The sequence below is a fragment of the Lepidochelys olivacea genome, assembly GCF_965140295.1.
Source record: "Lepidochelys olivacea isolate rLepOli2 genome assembly, chromosome: 13".
NCBI classification, from domain to species: Eukaryota; Metazoa; Chordata; order Testudines; family Cheloniidae; genus Lepidochelys; species Lepidochelys olivacea.
In genome coordinates, this window is record NC_140423.1 from 100964 (window position 1) to 122258 (window position 21295).

General features: G+C 46.0%; 1 long non-coding RNA gene across 1 annotated transcript in view; it reads right to left on the bottom strand.

Annotated features, from left to right (window-relative positions):
- Positions 1-601: 601 nt before the first annotated feature.
- The window catches only part of LOC311529782, a 36922-nt gene continuing 16228 nt past the window's right edge, over positions 602-21295 (bottom strand). The window contains exons 2-4 of the long non-coding RNA XR_014713879.1: positions 14032-14179; positions 13529-13779; positions 602-1007 (exon numbers count right to left, since the gene is read on the bottom strand). This is a non-coding gene — a long non-coding RNA (uncharacterized lncRNA). The remainder of the gene's footprint in view (positions 1008-13528; positions 13780-14031; positions 14180-21295) is intronic.

Sequence of the window (21295 nt, forward strand, 5' to 3'; positions counted from 1 at the left end):
AGATGCACTGGCCAGGTGTACAGGAAAAGCCCCGGGAACTTTTGAATCTCATTCCCTGTTTGGCCAGGCGAGCTCATCAGCACAGGTGACCGACCATGCAGTCCCAGAATCGAGAAAGAGCTCCAGCATGGACCAAATGGGAGGTACTGGATCTGATCGCTGTATGGGGAGAGGAATCCGTGCTATCAGAACTACATTCCAAAATACAAAATGCCAAAACATTTCAAAAAATCTCAGAGGCCATGAGGGACAGAGGCTACATCAGGGACGCAACACAGTGCCGCGTGAAACTTAAGGAGCTCAGACAAGCGTACCAGAAAACCAAAGAATCAAACGGACGCTCCAGGACAGAGCCCCAGACATGCCGCTTCTAGGCTGAGCTGCATGCAATTCTAGGGGGGGCCGCCACCACTACCCCACCCCTGTCCGTGGACTCTGAGGATCGGATACTCTCCGCCATGGCTGAGTATTTTGCGGACAGGGAAGATGAGGAGGAGAAGGATGAGCTTAAGGACAGCACACAGCACACCATTCTCCCCGACAGCCAGGATCTTCTTATAACCCTGATTGAAATACCCTCCCAACCCAACAAAGCCGGAGAAGGGACCTCTGGTGAGTGTACCTTTTTAAATATAATACATGTTATAAAAGCAAGCATTTTTTAATGATTAAGTAGCCCTGAGGACTTGGGATGCATTCGTGGCCAGTACTGCTACTGGAAAAGTCTGTTAACATGTCTGGGGGTGGAGCGGAAATCTTCCAGGGACATCTCCATGAAGCTCTCCCGGAGGTACTCTAAAAGCCTTTGCAGAAGGTTTCTGGGGAGAGCAGCCTCAGTCCATCCTCCATGGTAGGACACTTTACCATGCCATGCTAGTAGCAAGTAATCTGGTATCATTGCATGACAAAGCCTGGTAGCGTATGGTCCCAGTGTTTGCTGGCATTCAAGCAACATCCGTTCTTTACCTCTGCGTTATCCTCAGGAGAGTGATATCATTCATGGTAACCTGGTTGAAATAGGGGAATTTGATTAAGGGGACATTCAGAGGTGCACGTTCCTACTGGGCTGTTTGCCTGTGCCTGAAAAGAAATCCTCCCCGCAGTTAGCCACGCGGTGGGAGGAGGGGGCCATTGGCGCTGAGCTGTTCGCGTTTGGCTAGCAGGGATCTTCCCTGATACCAGCCATGCGGTGGGGGGAGGGGAAAAGCGATCATCCCAGAAAATTGGATTGGGGGAGGGGGTTAGTTTGGTTTCTGCTGCTGCACGTTAACAGGAAAACTGCAGCAGTAAATGGCCAGCTCAACGGGCTTTGCTTGGTATGGGAAAGGAGGGGGCTGCTGTTATGAAGGTTGCAGAAGCCGAAAGACTATGGCTTACCATGGCCACCTGCAAGCTGAATTCCGTTGCCTGGCACTGCATGTGTGATCTCTAACACCAAAGCCGCAGGCACTCAATATAAGATGCAAAATGCAACCTTGTACCAAAATCACCTGTGCTATGTAATGTGAATAGTGTTGTTCACCATGAAAGAGTATAGCCATTGTTCTGTAAAATGTATCTTTTTAAATACTTCACTCCCTTTTTTTCCTCCAGCAGCTGCAAATGTTTCAAGCCTCCCTCCTCCATCCCAGAGGCTATCTCAGATAAGGCGCAAAAAAAAAGCAGGCGTGCTGAAATGTTCTCTGAGCTCATGCAGTCATCCAGCAGTGACAGAGCTGTGTGGAGAGACACAATAGCAGAGTACAGGATGGTGGCCGATGAATGTGAGGAGAGGTGGCAGCAGGAAGATGAGAGGAGGCATGAGGAAACACTGGGGATACTGCGGGATCAAACGGACATGCCCCTGGTGTTAGGTGGAGGTTCACGAATGGCAGCAGGATCACAGACTGCCGCTGCAGCCCCTACTTAACCGCCCTCCCTCCTCCCCAGGTTTCATAGTCTCCCCACCCAGATGCCCAAGAACACACCCAACCACTCCACCCCAGTGGACAACCCAAGCAACAGAAGGCTGGCATTCAACAAGTTTAAAAGTGGCCTTTTCCTTCCCTCCTACCCACTTCCCATAACTCACAAGTTAGCCTGGGTGGGGTATCTCCCTATTTTTATAATCAATTAATAAAGAATACATGTTTTTTAAACGATAATGACTTTATTTCCTTTGCAAGCAAGCTGTGATCAAAGGCGGGAGGGCGGGTGGCTTACAGGGAATTTAGAGGCAACCCAGGGGGCGGGTTTTCATCAAGGAGAAACAAACAGAAGTGTCACACAGTACCCTGGCCAGTCATGAAACTGGTTTGCAAAGCTTCTCTGATGCGCACCACTTCCTGCTGTGTTCTTCTATCCACCCTGGTGTCTGGCTGTGTGTATTCAGCGGCCAGGTGATTTGCATCAACCTCCTACCCCACCATAAATGTCTTCCCCCTTACTCTCACAAAGATTGTGGAGCACACAACAAGCAGCAATAACAGTGGGAATACTGGTTTCACTGAGGTCTGAGCGAGTCAGTAAACTGCGCCAGCAACCCTTTAAACGTCCAAATGCACACTCTACAACCATTCTGCGCTTGCTCAGCCTATAGTTGAACAGCTCCTGACTATGTCCAGGGTGCCTGTGTACGGCTTCATGAGCCATGGCATTAAGGGGTAGGCTGGGTCCCCAAGGATCACTATAGGCATTTCAACATCCCCAACAGTTATTTTCTGGTCTGGGAAGTAAATCCCTTCCTGTAGCTGTTTAAACAGACCAGAGTTCCTGAAGACGCGAGCGTCATGAACCTTTCCTGGCCATCCCACGTTGATGTTGGTGAAACATCCCTTGTGATCCACCAGTGCTTGCAGCACCACTGAAAAGTACCCCTTGCAGTTTATGTACTGGCTGCCCTGGTGATCCAGTCCCAACATAGGGATATGCGTTCTCTCTATAGCCCCACCACAGTTAGGGAATCCCATTGCAGCAAAGCCATCTAGTATGACCTGCACATTTCCCAGAGTCACTAACTTTGATAGCAGCAGCTCAGTGATTGTGTTGGCTACTTGCATCACAGCAACCCCCACAGTAGATTTGCCCACTCCAAATTGATTCCCAACTGACTGGTAGCTGTCTGGTGTTGCAAGCTTCCACAGGGCTATTGCCACTCGCTTGTGAACTGTGAGGGCTGCTCTCATCTTGGTATTCTTGCGCTTCAGGGCAGGGGAAAGCAAGTCACAAAGTTCCATGAAAGTGCACTTATGCATGCAAAAGTTTCGGAGCCACTGGGAATCATCCCAAACCTGCAACGCTACGTGGTCCCACCACTCTGTGCTTGTTTCCCAGGTCCAGAATCAGCATTCCACGGCATGAGCCTGCCCCAAGAACACCATGATCTCCACATTGCGGGGGAACGCGGTTTTAGAGAAAAGTGTGTTCAGGGCCTCATCACCATGCTGCCGTTGCCTCCTCGCCTGGTTTTTCAGGTGCTGGTTCTGCATACGCTGCACGATAATGCGCGAGGTGTTTACAATGGTCATAACTGCTGGGGTGAGCTGAACGGACTCAATGCTTGCTGTGCTATGGCGTCTGCTCCTGCTCAGGCAATCCAGGGAAAAGGGCATGAAACGATTGTTTGCCATTGCTCTGGCGGAGGGAGGGATGACTGACAACATGGCTTACAGGGTTGGCTTACAGGGAATTAAAATCAACAAAGGGGGTGGCTTTGCGAGAAACAAAATGGCCTCCTCTAGGATAGAAGTCAAAACCTCAAGGATAGAACTCAAAAATGGGTTTAGCAGGCCGTTGATTTCACGGAGGGAGCGAGGAGAAAATGAATACAAAACAAATCTGGTCTATTTCTTGACCGCTAGCCATCATCATCACCTGGGGGCTTGGCAGAAGATGGTGCAGTATGACTGCTGGCCATCGTCTTCTGCTGGCTGCAGATTAAAAGACAGTGCACTGCTGGTAGAACTGAATCGCCATGAAACGAAACTTAAAAGGGAAATGACCTGGCTGAGTCACTCCCATGTTTGCCCAGGCACCCCGACCTCATCGAGGTCGGTTAAAAGAGCACCCTGGTCTACGTCGACGATGGCTACCAGTCATATTGCACTGTCTGCTGCCAAAAGGCAATAAACTGTTGCTGTGTAGCAATGCAGTACCGCGTCTGCCAGCACCCAGGAGACGTACAGTGACCGTGAGCTGAGCAGGCTCCATGCTTGCCGTGGTATGGCGTCTGCACAGGTAACTCAAGAAAAAAGGTGCAAAACAATTGTCTGCCCTTGCTTTCACGGAGGGAGGGAGGGAAGGCGGGCCTGACGATATGTACCCAGAACCACCCACGACAATGTTTTAGCCCCATCAAGCACTGGGATTTCTACCCAGAATTCAAATGGGCGGCGGAGACTGCGGGAACTGTGGGATAGCTACCCACAGTGCAGGGCTCTGGAAGTCGACGGTTGCCTCGGTACTGTGGACACATCCACCGACTACATGCACTTAGAGCATTTGTGTGGGGACTCACACTATTGACTGTATAAAAACGCTTTCTACAAAACCGACTTCTATAAATTCGACCTAATTTCGTAATGTAGAAAAGGCCTAAATGTCTACATATCATTAACGCCAAAACTATTAACAAACAATTAACGAGTATAGTGGAGACAGAAACAAGACAAACCTATGAACTTTTTAAAGGGAAACCCCTGATGTCCACTATGTGCACAGGCACAAGCCAACACCAGAGCACACTGCCAACAATGCCTGCATGTAGCTCAGACTACTCTATTGTGGCACTTACCAGAGAATTATGTGTTAAAGGCAGGCGGTCATGTAATTTACATAAAATCAGAATTCCACATTTCAGCAATGTTTTCAGGGGAGAAGGCCTTGTAAGTTGGGCAGGGACACATCTTCTATGTTTATTTGGCCCGTGACCTACACAATTATGATACTACAGAAATAAAAAAATAATAATATGGGTTACGGGTCTGCTAACAGGGCCTACCCTCTTCTTTTCCATAAAACCAAGTTGTAGAACAGATGCATGATATTTGCTATTTCCTTCCCCAACTCCTGCCTCTAGTGTCCAAAACCCAAAGCTAAATTGGCCAGACATGAAGTTGCTTTTTCCTTCTTATGGACCATGTTTCCCCCATTACATCCCACCTAGGAAATCTTGTTCCATGAGTATTCAGAGATTCCAAAGTCAGAAGGGATAATTGTGATTGTCTTGTCTGACCTCCTGTATAACACAGGCCCATAGAACTTACTCAAAATAATTCCTTTTGAACTAGAGCAGATCTGTAAGAAAAATATCCAATCTTGGTTTAAAAATTGCCCATGATAGAGAATCCACAATGACCCTTGGTAAATTGTTCCAATGGATAATCACTCTCAGTGTTAAATGTTATTAAAAGCTTGGGGAAGCACTTTATCTTTCCTTGGACATGCGCCAGTCTTAGGTAAGTGTAATTAAGCTTCAGATTGTGTAACAAAACATGTTTTAAGTAGGACACTTACAAGGATGTTTACAACTAACCCTAATTAAGAACCACAGGTCACACACAGACATAGAGTTTAAGGCCAGACGGGACCACCAGATCAGCTCGTCTGACCTCTTGCATATCACAGGCTACCAACAGCACCAAGCACATGCATACTAAACCCAACAATCAAAATTAGACCAAAGTATTGCACTCCTCAGAAGACTAGACTATTACATGCCACAGGCAGAGTATACAAGGGACAAAGGAATACCATTGCACACCTGCTTTGTTTAAATTTTAGCTGTCTTGAGTGGAGTAAGAGAACCCTAAGCCCTTTGTTATTAATGCTGATAGGACAGGATACACTTTGACAGTCTTACATCTATACAATCAGCTATTCAGAAATATGGAAGAGAAGGAAGAAATCTCATGGCTGATGAGTTAAATGCCTAATTTGATTACTCAGTACATCACTCCTCTTATATGGTTTATTTAAATGACATTTGACTGAAGAGACTGTATTGTCAATTCATTAACTAGGTAGTTTAGAGGATTAATTTATGGCTTTGGAACATAAAAACGGCCATACTGGGTCAGACAAGTGGCCCATCTAGCCCAGTATCCTGTCTTCCGACTGTGGCTGGTGCCAGATACTTCAGAGGAAATGAACAGAACAGGACAATTATCAAGCAATCCATCCCTTGTCATCCAGTCACAGCTTCTGGCAGTCAGCAGTTTAGGGACAACCAGAGTCTGGGGTTGCATCCCTGACCATCTTGGCTAACAGCCATTGATGCACCTATCCTCCATGAATTTATCTCATTGTTTTTAGTATCCAGTTATAGTTTTAACTGGGTTATTCACAACATCTCCTGGCAACAAGAGATTGACTGTGAATTGTGGGATAAAGTGAGTAATGTTTATGTTTGTTTTAAACTTACTGCATATTAATTTCATTTGGTGACCTCTGGTTCCTGTGTTATGTGAAGGGGTAAATAACACTTCCTTAATCCCATTCTCCACACCATTCATGATTTTATAGATCTTGATCATATCCTACCTTAGTCATCTCTTTTCTAAAATGAACAGTCTCAATCTTTTTAATCTCTCCTCACATGGAAGCTGTTCCACACCCCTAATGATTTTTGTTGCCGTTCTCTGTACCTTTTCCAATTCTAATATACTTTTTTTGAGATGGGGCAGACAGAACTGTATGGAGTCTGGAGTGTACCAGGGATTTATATAGTGGGATTATGGTATTTACTGTATTATCTATCCCTTTCCTAATGGTTCCTAACATTAACTTTTTTGACTGCCACTCTATCTTGAGCAGATGTTTTCATAGAGCTATGCATGATGACTCCAAGATCTCTTTCTTGAGTGGTAACACCTAATTTAGACCCCATCATTTTGCATCTACAGTTGGGATTATATTTCCCAATATACATTACTGTGCATTTATCAACATCGAATTTCATGAGCCATTTTGTTGCCAATGACCCAGTTTTGTGCGATCCCTTTGCAAGTCTTGGTAAGCAGCTTTGGATTTAACTATCTTGAGTAATTTTGTATCGTCTGCAAATTTTGCCACCTCACTATTCACCCTTTTTCCAGATCATTTATGAACATGATAAACACTGGTCCCCGTACAGATCTGTGGGGGTGGGGGCACCATTTACCTCTCTCCACAGTTGAAACTGACCACTTATTCTCATTCTGCTTAACACTCTGTCCCAACTCGTTATTCTTTAACTTGTTATTTCCCTATTTTGGCTTGTGTTACTTCTTCCTTGTTGTTAATATTAATTGTGTTGGGTATCTGACCACCATAAATCTTTTTAGTGAAGACTGAAGCAAAACAGGCATTAAACACCTCAGCCTTCTTGAGGTCATCACTTAGCTTTCTTTCCCTGATAAAGAGAAGACTTATACTTTCTTTTGTCTTTATCTTGCTTCTGATGTATTTAAAGAAGCTCTTCTTATTCCTTTTGTGCCTTAGTCTTTCTGATTTTGTATAATCCTTGCTGGGATTTCCCTATATACGTGTGCTAATCTTTTCACTCCTCCTTACCGATTTGTCCATGTTTCTACTTTTTATAGGATTTCTTTTTGATTACCAAATCATTAAAAGGTTCCTGATGGAGCCATATTGGCCTCTTACTATTCTTCCTATCTTTCCTTCACATTGGAATAGTTGGCAGTTGTGTATTTAATATTGTCTCCCTAAGAAACAGCCAGCTCTCTTGAACTCTTATCATTTGGACTTTCTCCCCATAACTCCTTACCTACCAATTCTCTGAGTTTGTTAAAGTCTGGTTTTTTGAAGTCCACTGTCTTTATTCTGATGCTCCCATGGCTTCCTTTTCTTAGAATCATGAAGTCAATCATTTCATGATCACTTGCCCCAAATTACTTTCCACCTTCCCATTCACAACCAATTCCTCCTTGTTGGTCAGGATCGGGTTTAAAATAAAGCTAAATACAAGTTGAGACAAAATGTTAAGCAGAAGGAGGCAGTCACTTGAAATGAAGCGGACAATTGGGGGTTAGACCTTTATGCATAAAGAATTTGAAGTGATCATTTCAAATCTGTCCCAATTTAAGCTCAGACACTCTGCTTCTGTTCCCAGACTTGAAGAGGAGCTCTGTTTAGCTCCAAAGCTTGTACCTTCCACCAATGGAAGTTGGTCCAATAAAGGTATCACCTCACTCACCTTGTCTCTTTTATATTCTTGGACCAACATGGCTACAACAACTCTGCAAATGACTACACCTGTCACTGAGGCCCTTAACCTAGATACTATCTTCAGCTAGAACCTCTCTTTAGGTCCTCATATCCAGGCTATGTTTAAGCCTTGCAGATTCTTTCTATATAACATTGCTAAGATCCAGCTCTTCCTAACCATCGACACCAGGCTCTCATAATCTGGTATCTAAATGACTGCAACATTCTTCTTACTGGCCTTGACAAATGCACTCCTGCCCTGCTCATCTCCATTCAGAATGCTGCTGCAAAGAACATCTTCTTAGCCCATTGCTTTCACCATACCATCCCTCTCATTACATCCCTCCTCTGGCTCCCTCTTTTCTCTGATATCAAACAAAGTAGTTTCACTTTCAAGGCCCTTTCACAGCTTATCCGCAACCTACATGATGCAGCAGGGCCAGATGGCAGCAGGAGAGTGGTAGATGGGAGGTATATAAGCCCTAGGATGATCAAGGCCTTATTCCCTGTGGACTAGGGAAAGGTTACTATGGGGTAATTAGAGCAGCAGTAGCCAATTATGGCCCTGCCCAAGACCTAATAAAAAAACCCTGCTTCAGTCATAGACTATCAGGGTTGGAAGGGTCAGATCATCTAGTCCAACCTCTTGCTTAAAGCTGGACCAATCCCCAATTTCTGGCCCAGATCTCTGAATGGCCCCCTCTAGGATTGAACTCACAACCCTGGGTTTAGTAGGCCAACACTCAAACCGCTGAGCTATCCCTTCCCCCTCAAGCAAAGAGAGGGAAGGAGAGCTGACTAGAGTTTGGAGGAGTATTGCTGTTAATCAGAATACCAGGGGAAGGAAAACCCTGCCCAAGCAGAGGGACTCCCTGGCACAAAGGACTGAGGGAAACCCTGCCCAAGGGGAAAGAGGGTAAAAAGCCCATGAAGCTGAAGGGGCTGGGATCTGGAGTAAGGGGGTGGACCTGGGTCCCTTCCCCACTCCCCTTCTCTTCCCCACTGGGACACTAGTGGAGCCCTCAATGCCCTAGAATAGGGGCAAGGAGTAGCAACCTGACCCACCACACCAAGGAAAAGCACAGGACCCACTACAGTAGCATTGGCCATTAACCACACTTACCTATCATCTCTCATTCAGTATCAGTAAGTTGACTCCTGCCTCCGATCAGCCCATGATGTCTTTTAATCATGATTTGAGGACTTACGTAATTCAGCCAGAGATTAGGGGTCTATTATAGGAGTGGGTGGGTGAGGTTCTGTGGCCTGCCATGTGCAGGATCATTGTGGTCCCCTCTGACCTTCAAGTCTCTGAGTCTAACCCCCACCACCCACTTTTTAAATTTTCAAGCAAGCACCTTCATGTTTTTTGGGAAACAGACACTGCCAAGCCACACTGATGAAGCTGGCTAGGTCAGCTGTTCCCATAATGGGACTGCTGAAGAGCTGGTAGTCATTGTTTCTGCATCCTCATTGCTTCCAGCTGTTCCTACAGGTGTCCAGACTCTTCATGGCAAAAATAGGGTCTGGGGGCCTGTAAAGGCAACATGAAACAAGGAGTAGAAGTCAGCTTAGCTGCCTCCACTCAGAGCTGTCCTTGGGGACTGAAGCCAGCAGGGGGAAACAGAGAGAAAGAATGATATCATTGAGCAGTTCTTTGAGGAGAGCAGCTGGAAGTGGACCACGCAGCGGAAAAACATATGCAGGGAGCAAATCATAGAATCATAAAATATCAGGGTTGGAAGGGACCTCAGGAGGTCATCTAGTCCAACCCCCAGCTCAAAGCAGGACCATTCCCGAAATAAATCATCCCAGCCAGGGCTTTGTCAAGCCTGACCTTAAAAACTTCTAAGGAAGGAGACTCCATCACCTCCCTAGGTAACCCTCCAAGTGAAAAAGTTTTTCCTAATATCCAACCTAAACCTCCCCGACTGCAACTTGACACATTTACTCCTCGTTCTCTCATCTGGTACCACAGAGAACAGTCTAGATCCATCCTCTTTGGAACCCCCTTTTAGGTACTTAAAAGCAGCTATCAAATCCCCCCTCATTCTTCTCTTCCGCAGACTAAACAATCCCAATTCCCTCAGCCTCTCCTCATAACTCATGTGTTCCAGTCCCCTCATCATTTTGGTTGCCCTCCACTGGACTCTTTCCAATTTTTCCACATCCTTCTTGTAGTGTGGGGACCAAAACTGGACACAGTACTCCGGATGAGGCCTCACCAATGTCAAATAGAGGGGAACGATCACGTCCCTCGATCTGCTGGCAATGCCCCTACATATACATCCCAAAATGCCATTGGCCTTCTTGGCAACGAGGGCACAATGTTGACTCATATCTAGCTTCTCGTCCACTGTAACCCCTAGGTCCTTTTCTGCAGAGCTGCTGCCGAGCCATTCGGTCCCTAGTCTGTAGCGGTGCATGGGATTCTTTTGTCCGAAGTGCAGGACTCTGCACCTGTCCTTGTTGAACCTCATTAGATTTCTTTTGCTCCAATCCTCCAATTTGTCTAGGTCCCTCTGTATCCTACCCCTACGCTCCAGCATATCTACCTCTCCTCCCAGGTTAGTGTCATCTGAAAACTTGCTGAGGGAGCAATCCACACTATCCTCCAGAGCATTAATGAAGATATTGAACAAAACTGGCCCCAGGACCAACCCTTGGGGCACTCCGCTTGATACCGGCTGCCAACTAGACATGGAGCCATTGATCACTACCCTCTGAGCCTGACAATCTAGCCAGCTTTCTATCCACCTTATAGTCCATTCATCCAGCCCATACTTCTTTAACTTGCTGGCAAGAATACTCTGGGAGACTGTGTCAAAACCTTTGCTAAAGTCAAGGAACAACACGTCCACTGCTTTTCCCTCATCCACAGAGCCAGTTATCGCATCATAGAAGGCAATTAGATTAGTCAGGCATGACTTGCCCTTGGTGAATCCATGCTGACTGTTCCTGATCACTTTCCTCTCCTCTAAGTGCTTCAGAATTGATTCCTTGAGGACCTGCTCCATGATTTTTCCAGGGACTGAGGTGAGGCTGACTGGCCTGTAGTTCCCAGGATCCTCCTTCTTCCCTTTTTTAAAGATGGGCACTACATTAGCCTTTTTCCAGTCATCCAGGACCTCCCCTGATCACCATGAGTTTTCAAAGATAATGGCCAATGGCTCTGCAATCACATCCGCCAACTCCTTTAGCCCTCTCGGATGCTGCGCATCCAGCCCCATGGACTTGTGCCTCATCCAGCTTTTCTAAATAGTCCCGAACCACTTCTTTCTCCACAGAGGGCTGGTCACCTCCTCCCCATGCTGTGCTGCCCAGTGCAGTAGTCTGGGAGCTGACCTTGTTCGTGAAGACAGAGGCAAAAAAAGCATTTAGTACATTAGCTTTTTCCTCATCCTCTGTCACTCGGTTGCCTCCCTCATTCAGTAAGGGGCCCACACTTTCCTTGACTTTCTTCTTGTTGCTAACATACCTGAAGAAACCCTTCTTGTCACTCTAAACATCCCTTGCTAGCTGCAACTCCAGGTGTGATTTGGCCTTCCTGATTTCACTCCTACATGCCCGAGCAATATTTTTATACTCTTCCCTGGTCATTTGTCCAATCTTCCACTTCTTGTAAGCTTCTTTTTTGTGTTTAAGATCAGCAAGGATTTCACTGTTCAGCCAAGCTGGTCGCCTGCCATATTTACCATTCTTTCTACACATCGGGATGGTTTGTCCCTGTAACCTCAATAAGGATTCTTTAAAATACAGCCAGCTCTCCTGGACTCCTTTCCCCCTCATGTTATTCTCCCAGGGGATCCTGCCCATCAATTCCCTGAGATTGTCAAAGTCTGCTTTTCTGAAATCCAGGGTCCGTATTCTGCTGCTCTCCTTTCTTCCTTGTGTCAGGATCCTGAACTCGACCATCTCATGGTCACTGCCTCCCAGGTTCCCATCCACTTTTGCTTCCCCTACTAATTCTTCCCGGTTTGTGAGCAGCAGGTCAAGAAGAGCTCCCCCCCAGTTGGTTCCTCCAGCACTTGCACCAGGAAATTGTCCCCAGCACTTCCCAAGAACTTCCTGGATTGTCTGTGCACCGCTGTATTGCTCTCCCAGCAATATCAGGGTGATTGAAGTCTCCCATGAGAACCAGAGCCTGTGATCTAGTAACATCCATTAGTTGCCGGAAGAAAGCCTTGTCCACCTCATCCCCCTGGTCCAGTAGTCTATAGCAGACTCCCACCACGACATCATCTTTGTTGCTCACACTTCTAAACTTAATCCAGAGACTCTCAGGTTTTTCTGCAGTTTTGTACCAGAGTTCTGAGCAGCCATACTGCTCTCTTACATACAGTGCAACTCCCCCACCTTTTCTGCCCTGCCTGTCCTTCCTGAACAGTTTATAACCATCCATGACAGTACTCCAGTCATGTGAGTTATCCCATCAAGTCTTTGTTATTCCAATCACATCATAATTCCTTGACTGTGCCAGGACTTCCAGTTCTCCCTGCTTGTTTCCCAGGCTTTTTGCATTTGTGTATAGGCACTTGAGATAACTTGCTGTTTGTCCTGCTTTCTTAGTATGAGGCAGGAGTCCTCCCTCTCGCGCTTTCCTGTTCTTGCTTCCTCCCAGTATCCCATGTCCCCACTTACCTCAGGACTTTGGTCTCCTTCCCCCGGTGAACCTTGTTTAAAGCCCTCCTCACTAGGTTAGCCAGCCTGCTTGCGAAGGTGCTCTTCCCTCTCTTTGTTAGGTGGAGCCCATCTCTGCCTAGCGCTCCTCCTTCTTGGAACACCATCCCATGGTCAAAGAATCCAAAGCTTTCTCTCTGACACCACCTGCGTAGCCATTCGTTGACTTCCACGATTCAACGGTCTCTACCCAGGCCTTTTCCTTCCACGGGGAGGATGGACAAGAACACCACTTGCGCCTCAAACTCCTTTATCCTTCTTCCCAGAGCCACGTAGTCTTCAGTGATCTGCTCAAGGTCATTCTTGGCAGTATCATTGGTGCCCACGTGGAGAAGCAGGAAGGGGTAGCGATCCGAGGGCTTGATAAGTCTCAGCAGTCTCTCCGTCACATCATGAATCCTAGCTCCTGGCAAGCAGCAGACTTCTCAGTTTTCCGGTCGGGGCGGCAGACAGATGACTCAGTCCCCCTGAGGAGAGAGTCCCCGACCACCACCACCCGCCTCCTTCTCTTGGGAGAGGTAATCATGGAACCCCCATCCCTAGGACAGTGCATCTCATGCCTTCCAATTAGTGGAGTCTCCTTCTGTTCCCTTCCCTCAGATGTATCATCTAATCCACTCTCCGCATTAATACCTGTAGAGAGAACATGAAAATGGTTGCTTACCAGTATCTGCGTTGCTGGTACATGGACGCTCCCCTTTCTTCTTCTGGAGGTCACATGCTGCCAAATTTCTTCACCATCCTTCTGTCCCCACTGCGCAGCCTGCTCTGAATCTTCAGAACGTTGTGCCCGTAGAAGCATATCCTGACATCTGTCCAGGAAATCTTCAGTTTCTCTTATGCAACACAGGGTCGATACTTCTCTTCCAATATGGAGACCAGCTTGCACTTTGTACAGACAAAGTCGCTTCTGTCCTGTGGAAGAAAGACAAACATGGCACATCCAGTGCAGGTCACAACAGCTGAATACTCCCCATCCATATTACCTTCCTTCTACAAGCTTCCTCAGGAGTTGTAGTAACTACTCAGAGAAGCCGGGAGAAGGAAATAGAAAGCACAAGAGAGGGAGATGAAATGAAGAACAAAAAGAGTCTGTATAATTAACTCTTCTCAAAAACCACAAATACATATTGATCTAAAGATACTGTAGTTAAAATACTTAAATACTTTGCTAGTGTTACTTTTCCATGTAAGCAGTTTTTACAGGGATGTCACGCAATCATGAACAGGAGGGGAGGTGTCCACACGTCTCTCTCTCTCTGGTAAGATGCACTCCACACCAAAATTTTTGAGAGCCACAGACCAGATGGTTTACCTGAAAAAGAATAAATACTTCCTAAATGTCTGTAATGAAAGGTTTGGTGTATTTCAGTGGTTTTATTTATTTCATTCCTGAGGTCCTTGAGAATTCCTACCCATGTTTATTTCAAACGTCAACTCCACTCATGACAGGAACAAAAACCTGAGCATTGATAAATATGTTTATACCCCTGGAAAGATCCTGTACATTACTGAAGACAGCATGTGGTAAATATTCACACTTTCCATTTTAGCAACATTTCTTCATATCCTCCTGGAACTATTTACAAGACCTAGATTTGCACAGCTGGATCTCTAACAAATGCTGTAAAACCTGAATACCAGAGGGGGGATGATTAAAATATTCTGCTTCCTGGCACTGAGGGGTCAACACATTTGACCTTTGCTGCTTCAGCACTTGGAGCTCCATTTTCAACCTGCCCTCTAATTTTACGCATGCAATTTGACAGTAATAAGCCATCAAAAATTCACCATTTGTCACTTGTGGTTGGTGAGGGATAGCTTGTTTTTTGGCTTCTTGGCAAGAACCCTCCATCTGGTTCCCAGAACAGGGCACATTCCCAGCGGACCATGGGTTTTAGACTCCCTTCTTCTATTACAGTGCATGGTGTTAGTCTGTGCCCTTCTCAACCATTATCAATGAGCAAGCCTTACATCCACTGAGAGGTTGCATCAGTAGGGAATAGAACGCAGATATCTAATATGACAGAGGCAAATCCCATTAATTTAGCCACACTTAACTGTACTTGGGTTCAAACCCTGCTGATGATGCTAAGTGAAAGTCCAAGTGTTACAGCTTCATCCAGTTGTTTGTTTTTGACCTTCTCCTTTAATGAAACAGCTAGGAAATTATATTTTAAAAGTTATGTTAAAATAAAAATAAAGTTGCAAGGTCAAGCATTTGAAAGTTAGGAAATACCAGCATTATGGATGAAACCTTTATTCTGTCACCTTGCACATATGCATTATGATACGGGCTCGACTGACATGATCACAGGACTCCTGTGTCATTCAGTCACAGGATGGCTAGTGCCCAGGTAGAGAACCAAGATTGTGTTTTGAACCAGATTATCTGCAGTAGCTTTACCTCATTCTCTACTGCTACAGAGAATAAAACTGGGCACTGCAGGAAGAGAGAGAATGGTTTTATGATTTAAGGCAACTGCATGCCACTCAGGAGAACTGGATTCCATCTTTCTAGACTTATTATGTGATGGTGCTCTTAAACCAAAGCCGGTGACCACTGAATGTGTGTTCATTTTCTGATGGCCCAATCTGCAGCTAAGCCAAGCTTTCACAACTGAAATTGAAATCAGTGGATGCTCTGGAGAAATGAGTACAAGACTGGGAGTCAGGTGGACTTGAGATCTAATCCTGGTTTTTACAATGACACACTACAAGGCAATGGGGAAGTCATTTCACCTTTTTATCTCCGTGTCCCCCACAGTAAAATGAATCTAACAACTCTTTGCTCCCTTAGAGGTGTTGTGACAACTAACTGTTAGAGCATATAAAGCACGATTAAAAGTGCTCTGAAAAAAATCAGGCCTACCTGTCATGAGATAGACATCCAAAGTTAGTTAACACTACTGTGCCTCGGCTCCCCATAGGGGAACAACACTGTTTACCTGTCTCACAGGAGCTGTGAAAATACATTCAAGAATATTTGTGAGTTACTGGTATACTATGGTGATGAATGCCACAGAAATGCCCATAAAAAAACTAATCTTTCTTTATTCAGTGCAGGTTTTGGATGGCATCCAGTAAATAAAGCAAGGGCCAAACAACATTCATAGAATCATAGAAGATTAGGGTTGGAAGGGACCTCAGGAGGTCATCTAGTCCAACCTCCTGCTCAAAGCAGGACCAGCCCCAACTAAATTCTTTTAACATCACTTTGTGTATAAGTCTATCATTTGCTTGTCAGAGACCAGAACACAAAAGAGGGGCAGAGGAGGGAAAAAGGGAATGCAGGGAAAGAGAAGGGATTGTGTGAGTGAGAGAACTAGTACATGGGTGAGTGCCCCACCCCTTTAATGTCCCTTCCTCCCTCTCCACCGTCTTCCTTCTTTCACTTCCCTTCCCTCCATTCCCCTTTGTTCTGCTCCATGCTACTGTGCACTTATTACAAAACACGAGCATCTGAAGCACTTGTGAAACTTGGTGCAGCACAACAGAGGAAAGGAAAGGAGAGATCACAAGTGATTGGGTTGACAACACAGTGAGGGGATTTTAAAGTTGTCCCAGCTGGACTAGTGATACCCTTACCCAGGTCCACATAATGGTTTTCACAATATGACTCAGAAAAGTTGGTGGAGGAGCCTCCCATTTCCCATTGGCACTAAGTTACAGGTAATCATTGGTTTCAGAGTAGCAGCCGTGTTAGTCTATATCCACAAAAAGAACAGGAGGACTTGTGGCACCTTAGAGACTAACCAATTTATTTGAGCATAAGCTTTCGTGAGCTACAGTTGCATCGGATGAAGGGAGCTGTAGCTCACGAAAGCTCATGCTCAAATAAATTGGTTAGTCTCTAAGGTGCCACAAGTCCTCCTGTTCTTTTTAGGTAATCCTTGTAAATTCAATCTCTGGAATTTCTATGCTGTGATCTCTCCAGCCGCCAATATCAAAGGAATACATGCTCAGGCATAAATGTGGTTCAGGAGAATCAACTGCCTTCCTGTATACTCACATGTATTTCCCACACAGAGGGGATCCTCCCATATGAACCTGTTTCATGAAGCATTCTGGCTAGGAGCATCTGCCACTCTGAGAACTAGACAGTATCACACCCACTTGTGCCTTTGGGCTCCAAGCTCCACAGAGAAGGGATTAGTCACTTCGCAAGGATCACACAGGGTATTGCACCATGTACATAACAAACAATCTTCCAGCACAACATAAATATCATTAGTCAGGCTCCCTCTTCTCCTTCCCCTACAGGAATTTTCATGTCTGGAATAGAAGCTGGTTCATCAGAAAAGACCCGTGTTCACCTTACAGGTTCTGGATGCAACTCCTCAGAAGAGAAGCAAAGTTAACACCCAACATTTCTACTCCTAAATCAGGTCCATCTCACTAGGTTCCTGGTGCCCTAGGCAGTCACTTAATTTCTCTTGTAACCTAGATATATTTTGGTGCACTCTTGCCTCTCTGTCAGAGCCAGCAAAGAAGTTGTCATGGACCTGGAATACAACAGCTCCTTTGTGTTAGCAGAGGTGAATGCTTACTAAGTTAATTGGATTTACTATGACAACAAAAAAGGAAAGAATATACTCTGACCCCAGGAGGTCTGAAAATCTATCAGCACCAAGGCTGTGGGCAGCAATTCCCAGTTGGATGTCACTAACCATTACAAGTATCTAGCAGGTAAATTCTCTATCCCAGTTCTCTTGCCACGGGCAGTCACAGCCACCAAAAGAATAAGCCTTTATTGGGTGGTCATTGGTTTAGATTCTCTGCTTCAGATGGAGCAGAATTATGATGAATTTTCAAAATGTCCTATGCCAATTTACAATATCTAGTCAGCACATTGGGGTTAAGTATGGCGTTTGCGAAACTCATCAAAGAGTTCATTTAAAACCAGCTTTGAATAATTACTAGGTAACAGCATTCCATCCTCTGGGGCTCGGATCAGCCAATTGCAATAAATCTGCTGATGTAACTATTGTAATGTACAGTAATATCTTTGCTGGGGAGTTGCATGGGTTGAGTTTTGTGAGAGCCAGATTGAAATGGTTTGCCCCTGTTAGGAGGAGACTGCAGTTCCCCAGCTCATGCAGGTGAATTAATCTTTCTGCTGGCCACACTTTATAGGACGTGCAGTCAAGTGGAAAATCAGAGACACTTTTGTGAAACTGCAATGAGAACATCCAAAACATCAAATGTATCATAATGCAGTGCTCCAAATATGGTTTCAAAGGTGATTGTCTGCCTACCAGACTAGGGGGAGGAGAGCTCGTGGCTTCTGCCCTGCAGCAGGGTGGTAGGGGTAGGGACTTCTGCCAGAGATGACTGGTGCCTGCTGAGAATGGGGGAGCACAATTTAACTGTTCGGGCCCCACCCAACAGCTTGAGTCATGTCCCACCAGGCATGCCCCCCTTCTTACTCTCAACTGCCCCTCCCTGCAGCTCCCAGGGCAGTGGCAAACAGCTAGGAGCTGCAGGGAGGGGCTACAGCTTCAGCTCTATGGGGAGAGGTAGCAGCAAAGCAGCGGCTCTCCCTGCTGCTCCTGTTTGCTGCTGCCTCTCCCCATGACCATAGCTCCCAGCTTGCCAGCTCCAGCAGCTGCCATTCAGGGAGGGGGCCTGGTGGCACCATGTGACCGAGTGGGACCAGAAAACCCTGGCAAAAATTGGGGGGTGACCCCACATTCTTCCCCATACATAGCCTCTGGCTTCTGCCCAGTGGGAAGGGGGATCTTGGGGCTTCAGCCCCAGGCACACCTGCCAGGACTCGAGGCTTCAGCAGAAGCATGGCTGAATCCTCTCATCCAGGCAGGTGACTCCCATGGGTCTGAAGCCCTGAGCCTCAACAGGTGCATCCCTGCTCTTGAACTTCTGAACATTGTCATATGCGGCTTGGAGAGTCAGTAAGTTTGGCCACCTCGATCTATAGAATGTTGCTCTGCAGAGGCCATACATGAAAGAGAGATAGGAAATGCAGTAATTTTACAGGCATCATGTTGGAGGGACACAAAAGGGGACACATGGCTCCCCCTTGTGACCTGCATGTTAAGGACAGCTACATTATTCAGTTGTGTCTGTCCCATTGATGACTGGAGATAATTTTTAAGTCTTCTGAAGCTGGAGAATGAGTTCAGGATGATACAGGTGCAATGAGAAGGATTCTTATACATTTGCAGTACTCTGGAAACATAGTGCTTCCAGAATACTGAAAATGAGTATTTAACATTGAATTTTATCTGCCATTTTGTTGCCAAGTCACCCAATTTTGTGAGATCCCTTTGTAACTCTTTGCAGTCTGTTTTTGACTTAACTATCTTGAGTAATTTTGTATCATCTGCAAACTTAGCCACCTCACTCTTTACCATTTTTGCAGATCATTTATGAATATGTTGAACAGCATTGATCCCAGATTAGTACAGATCCCTGGGGACACCTCTATATACTTCTCTCCAGTTTGAAAATGGGCCATTTATTCCTACCCTTTGTTTCCTGTCTTTTAACTGATGTGCCTGGGAAGGCTTTCAGGAGCATTTAACGATCCTTAAATTAATGACAAGCCTTTTGTTATCTTAATCACCTTGCCTCTGTTTATAAACAAGCTCTCTGCACCAAGGGCAGACATCGGAAGTCGTTAGCAGCACAGAACTCATCACATTCCACACTCAAGCTCTGGCTCCTGGGTGCTGTTGGCTAACTTAGAACAACGCTTCCTCAACTCTCATCCCCTAATGCCCCTACTCTACTTGCGCTACATTGATGACATCTTCATCGTCTGGATCCATGGAAAAGAAGCCCTTGAGGAATTTCATCATGATTTCAACAATTTCCATCCCACCATCATAGAATCATAGAATCATAGAATATCAGGGTTGGAAGGGACCCCAGAAGGTCATCTAGTCCAACCCCCTGCTCAAAGCAGGACTAATTCCCAGTTAAATCATCCCAGCCAGGGCTTTGTCAAGCCTGACCTTAAAAACCTCTAAGGAAGGAGATTCTACCACCTCCCTAGGTAACGCATTCCAGTGTTTCACCACCCTCTTAGTGAAAAAGTTTTTCCTAATATCCAATCTAAACCTTCCCCACTGCAACTTGAGACCATTACTCCTCGTTCTGTCATCTGCTACCATTGAGAACAGTCTAGAGCCATCCTCTTTGGAACCCCCTTTCAGGTAGTTGAAAGCAGCTATCAAATCCCCCCTCATTCTTCTCTTCTGCAGGCTAAACAATCCCAGCTCCCTCAGCCTCTCCTCATAACTCATGTGTTCCAGTCCCCTAATCATTTTTGTTGCCCTTCGCTGGACTCTCTCCAATTTATCCACATCCTTCTTGAAGTGTGGGGCCCAAAACTGGACACAGTACTCCAGATGAGGCCTCACCAATGTCGAATAGAGGGGAACGATCACGTCCCTCGATCTGCTCGCTATGCCCTTACTTATACATCCCAAAATGCCATTGGCCTTCTTGGCAACAAGGGCACACTGTTGACTCATATCCAGCTTCTCGTCCACTGTCACCCCTAGGTCCTTTTCCGCAGAACTGCTGCCTAGCCATTCGGTCCCTAGTCTGTAGCTGTGCATTGGGTTCTTCCGTCCTAAGTGCAGGACCCTGCACTTATCCTTATTGAACCTCATCAGATTTCTTTTGGCCCAATCCTCCAATTTGTCTAGGTCCTTCTGTATCCTATCCCTCCCCTCCAGCGTATCTACCACTCCTCCCAGTTTAGTATCATCCGCAAATTTGCTGAGAGTGCAATCCACACCATCCTCCAGATCATTTATGAAGATATTGAACAAATCCGGCCCCAGGACTGACCCTTGGGGCACTCCACTTGATACCGGCTGCCAACTAGACATGGAGCCATTGATCACTACCCGTTGAGCCCGACAATCTAGCCAGCTTTCTACCCACCTTATAGTGCATTCATCCAGCCCATACTTCTTTAACTTGCTGACAAGAATACTGTGGGAGACCGTGTCAAAAGCTTTGCTAAAGTCAAGAAACAATACATCCACTGCTTTCCCCTCATCCACAGAGCCAGTTATCTCATCATAGAAGGCAATTAGATTAGTCAGGCATGACTTGCCCTTGGTGAATCCATGCTGACTGTTCCTGATCACTTTCCTCTCCTCTAAGTGCTTCAGAATTGATAGCTGCACCAGGAGGGAAAGTCGGCCCCAAGGACAGGCGGTGGCTGCACTGCTGCCTTCTCCCAAGGTGTTTCTGTCAGAAGAGAGCAGCTTTAAGTTTTAAACTTTAGATCCATATGAAAACCACTAGCAAGGGCTGCCCAGGAGATACACCTAATCATGGCCCATCACCAGCCAGGCCCATGCAGCCATTGGGCTGTACCAACAAGCTCCAGGGTCCTCAGTAGATCAGGGCATATGGGCAATTTGTGCCACCTGTAAACACCTTGTTTTGG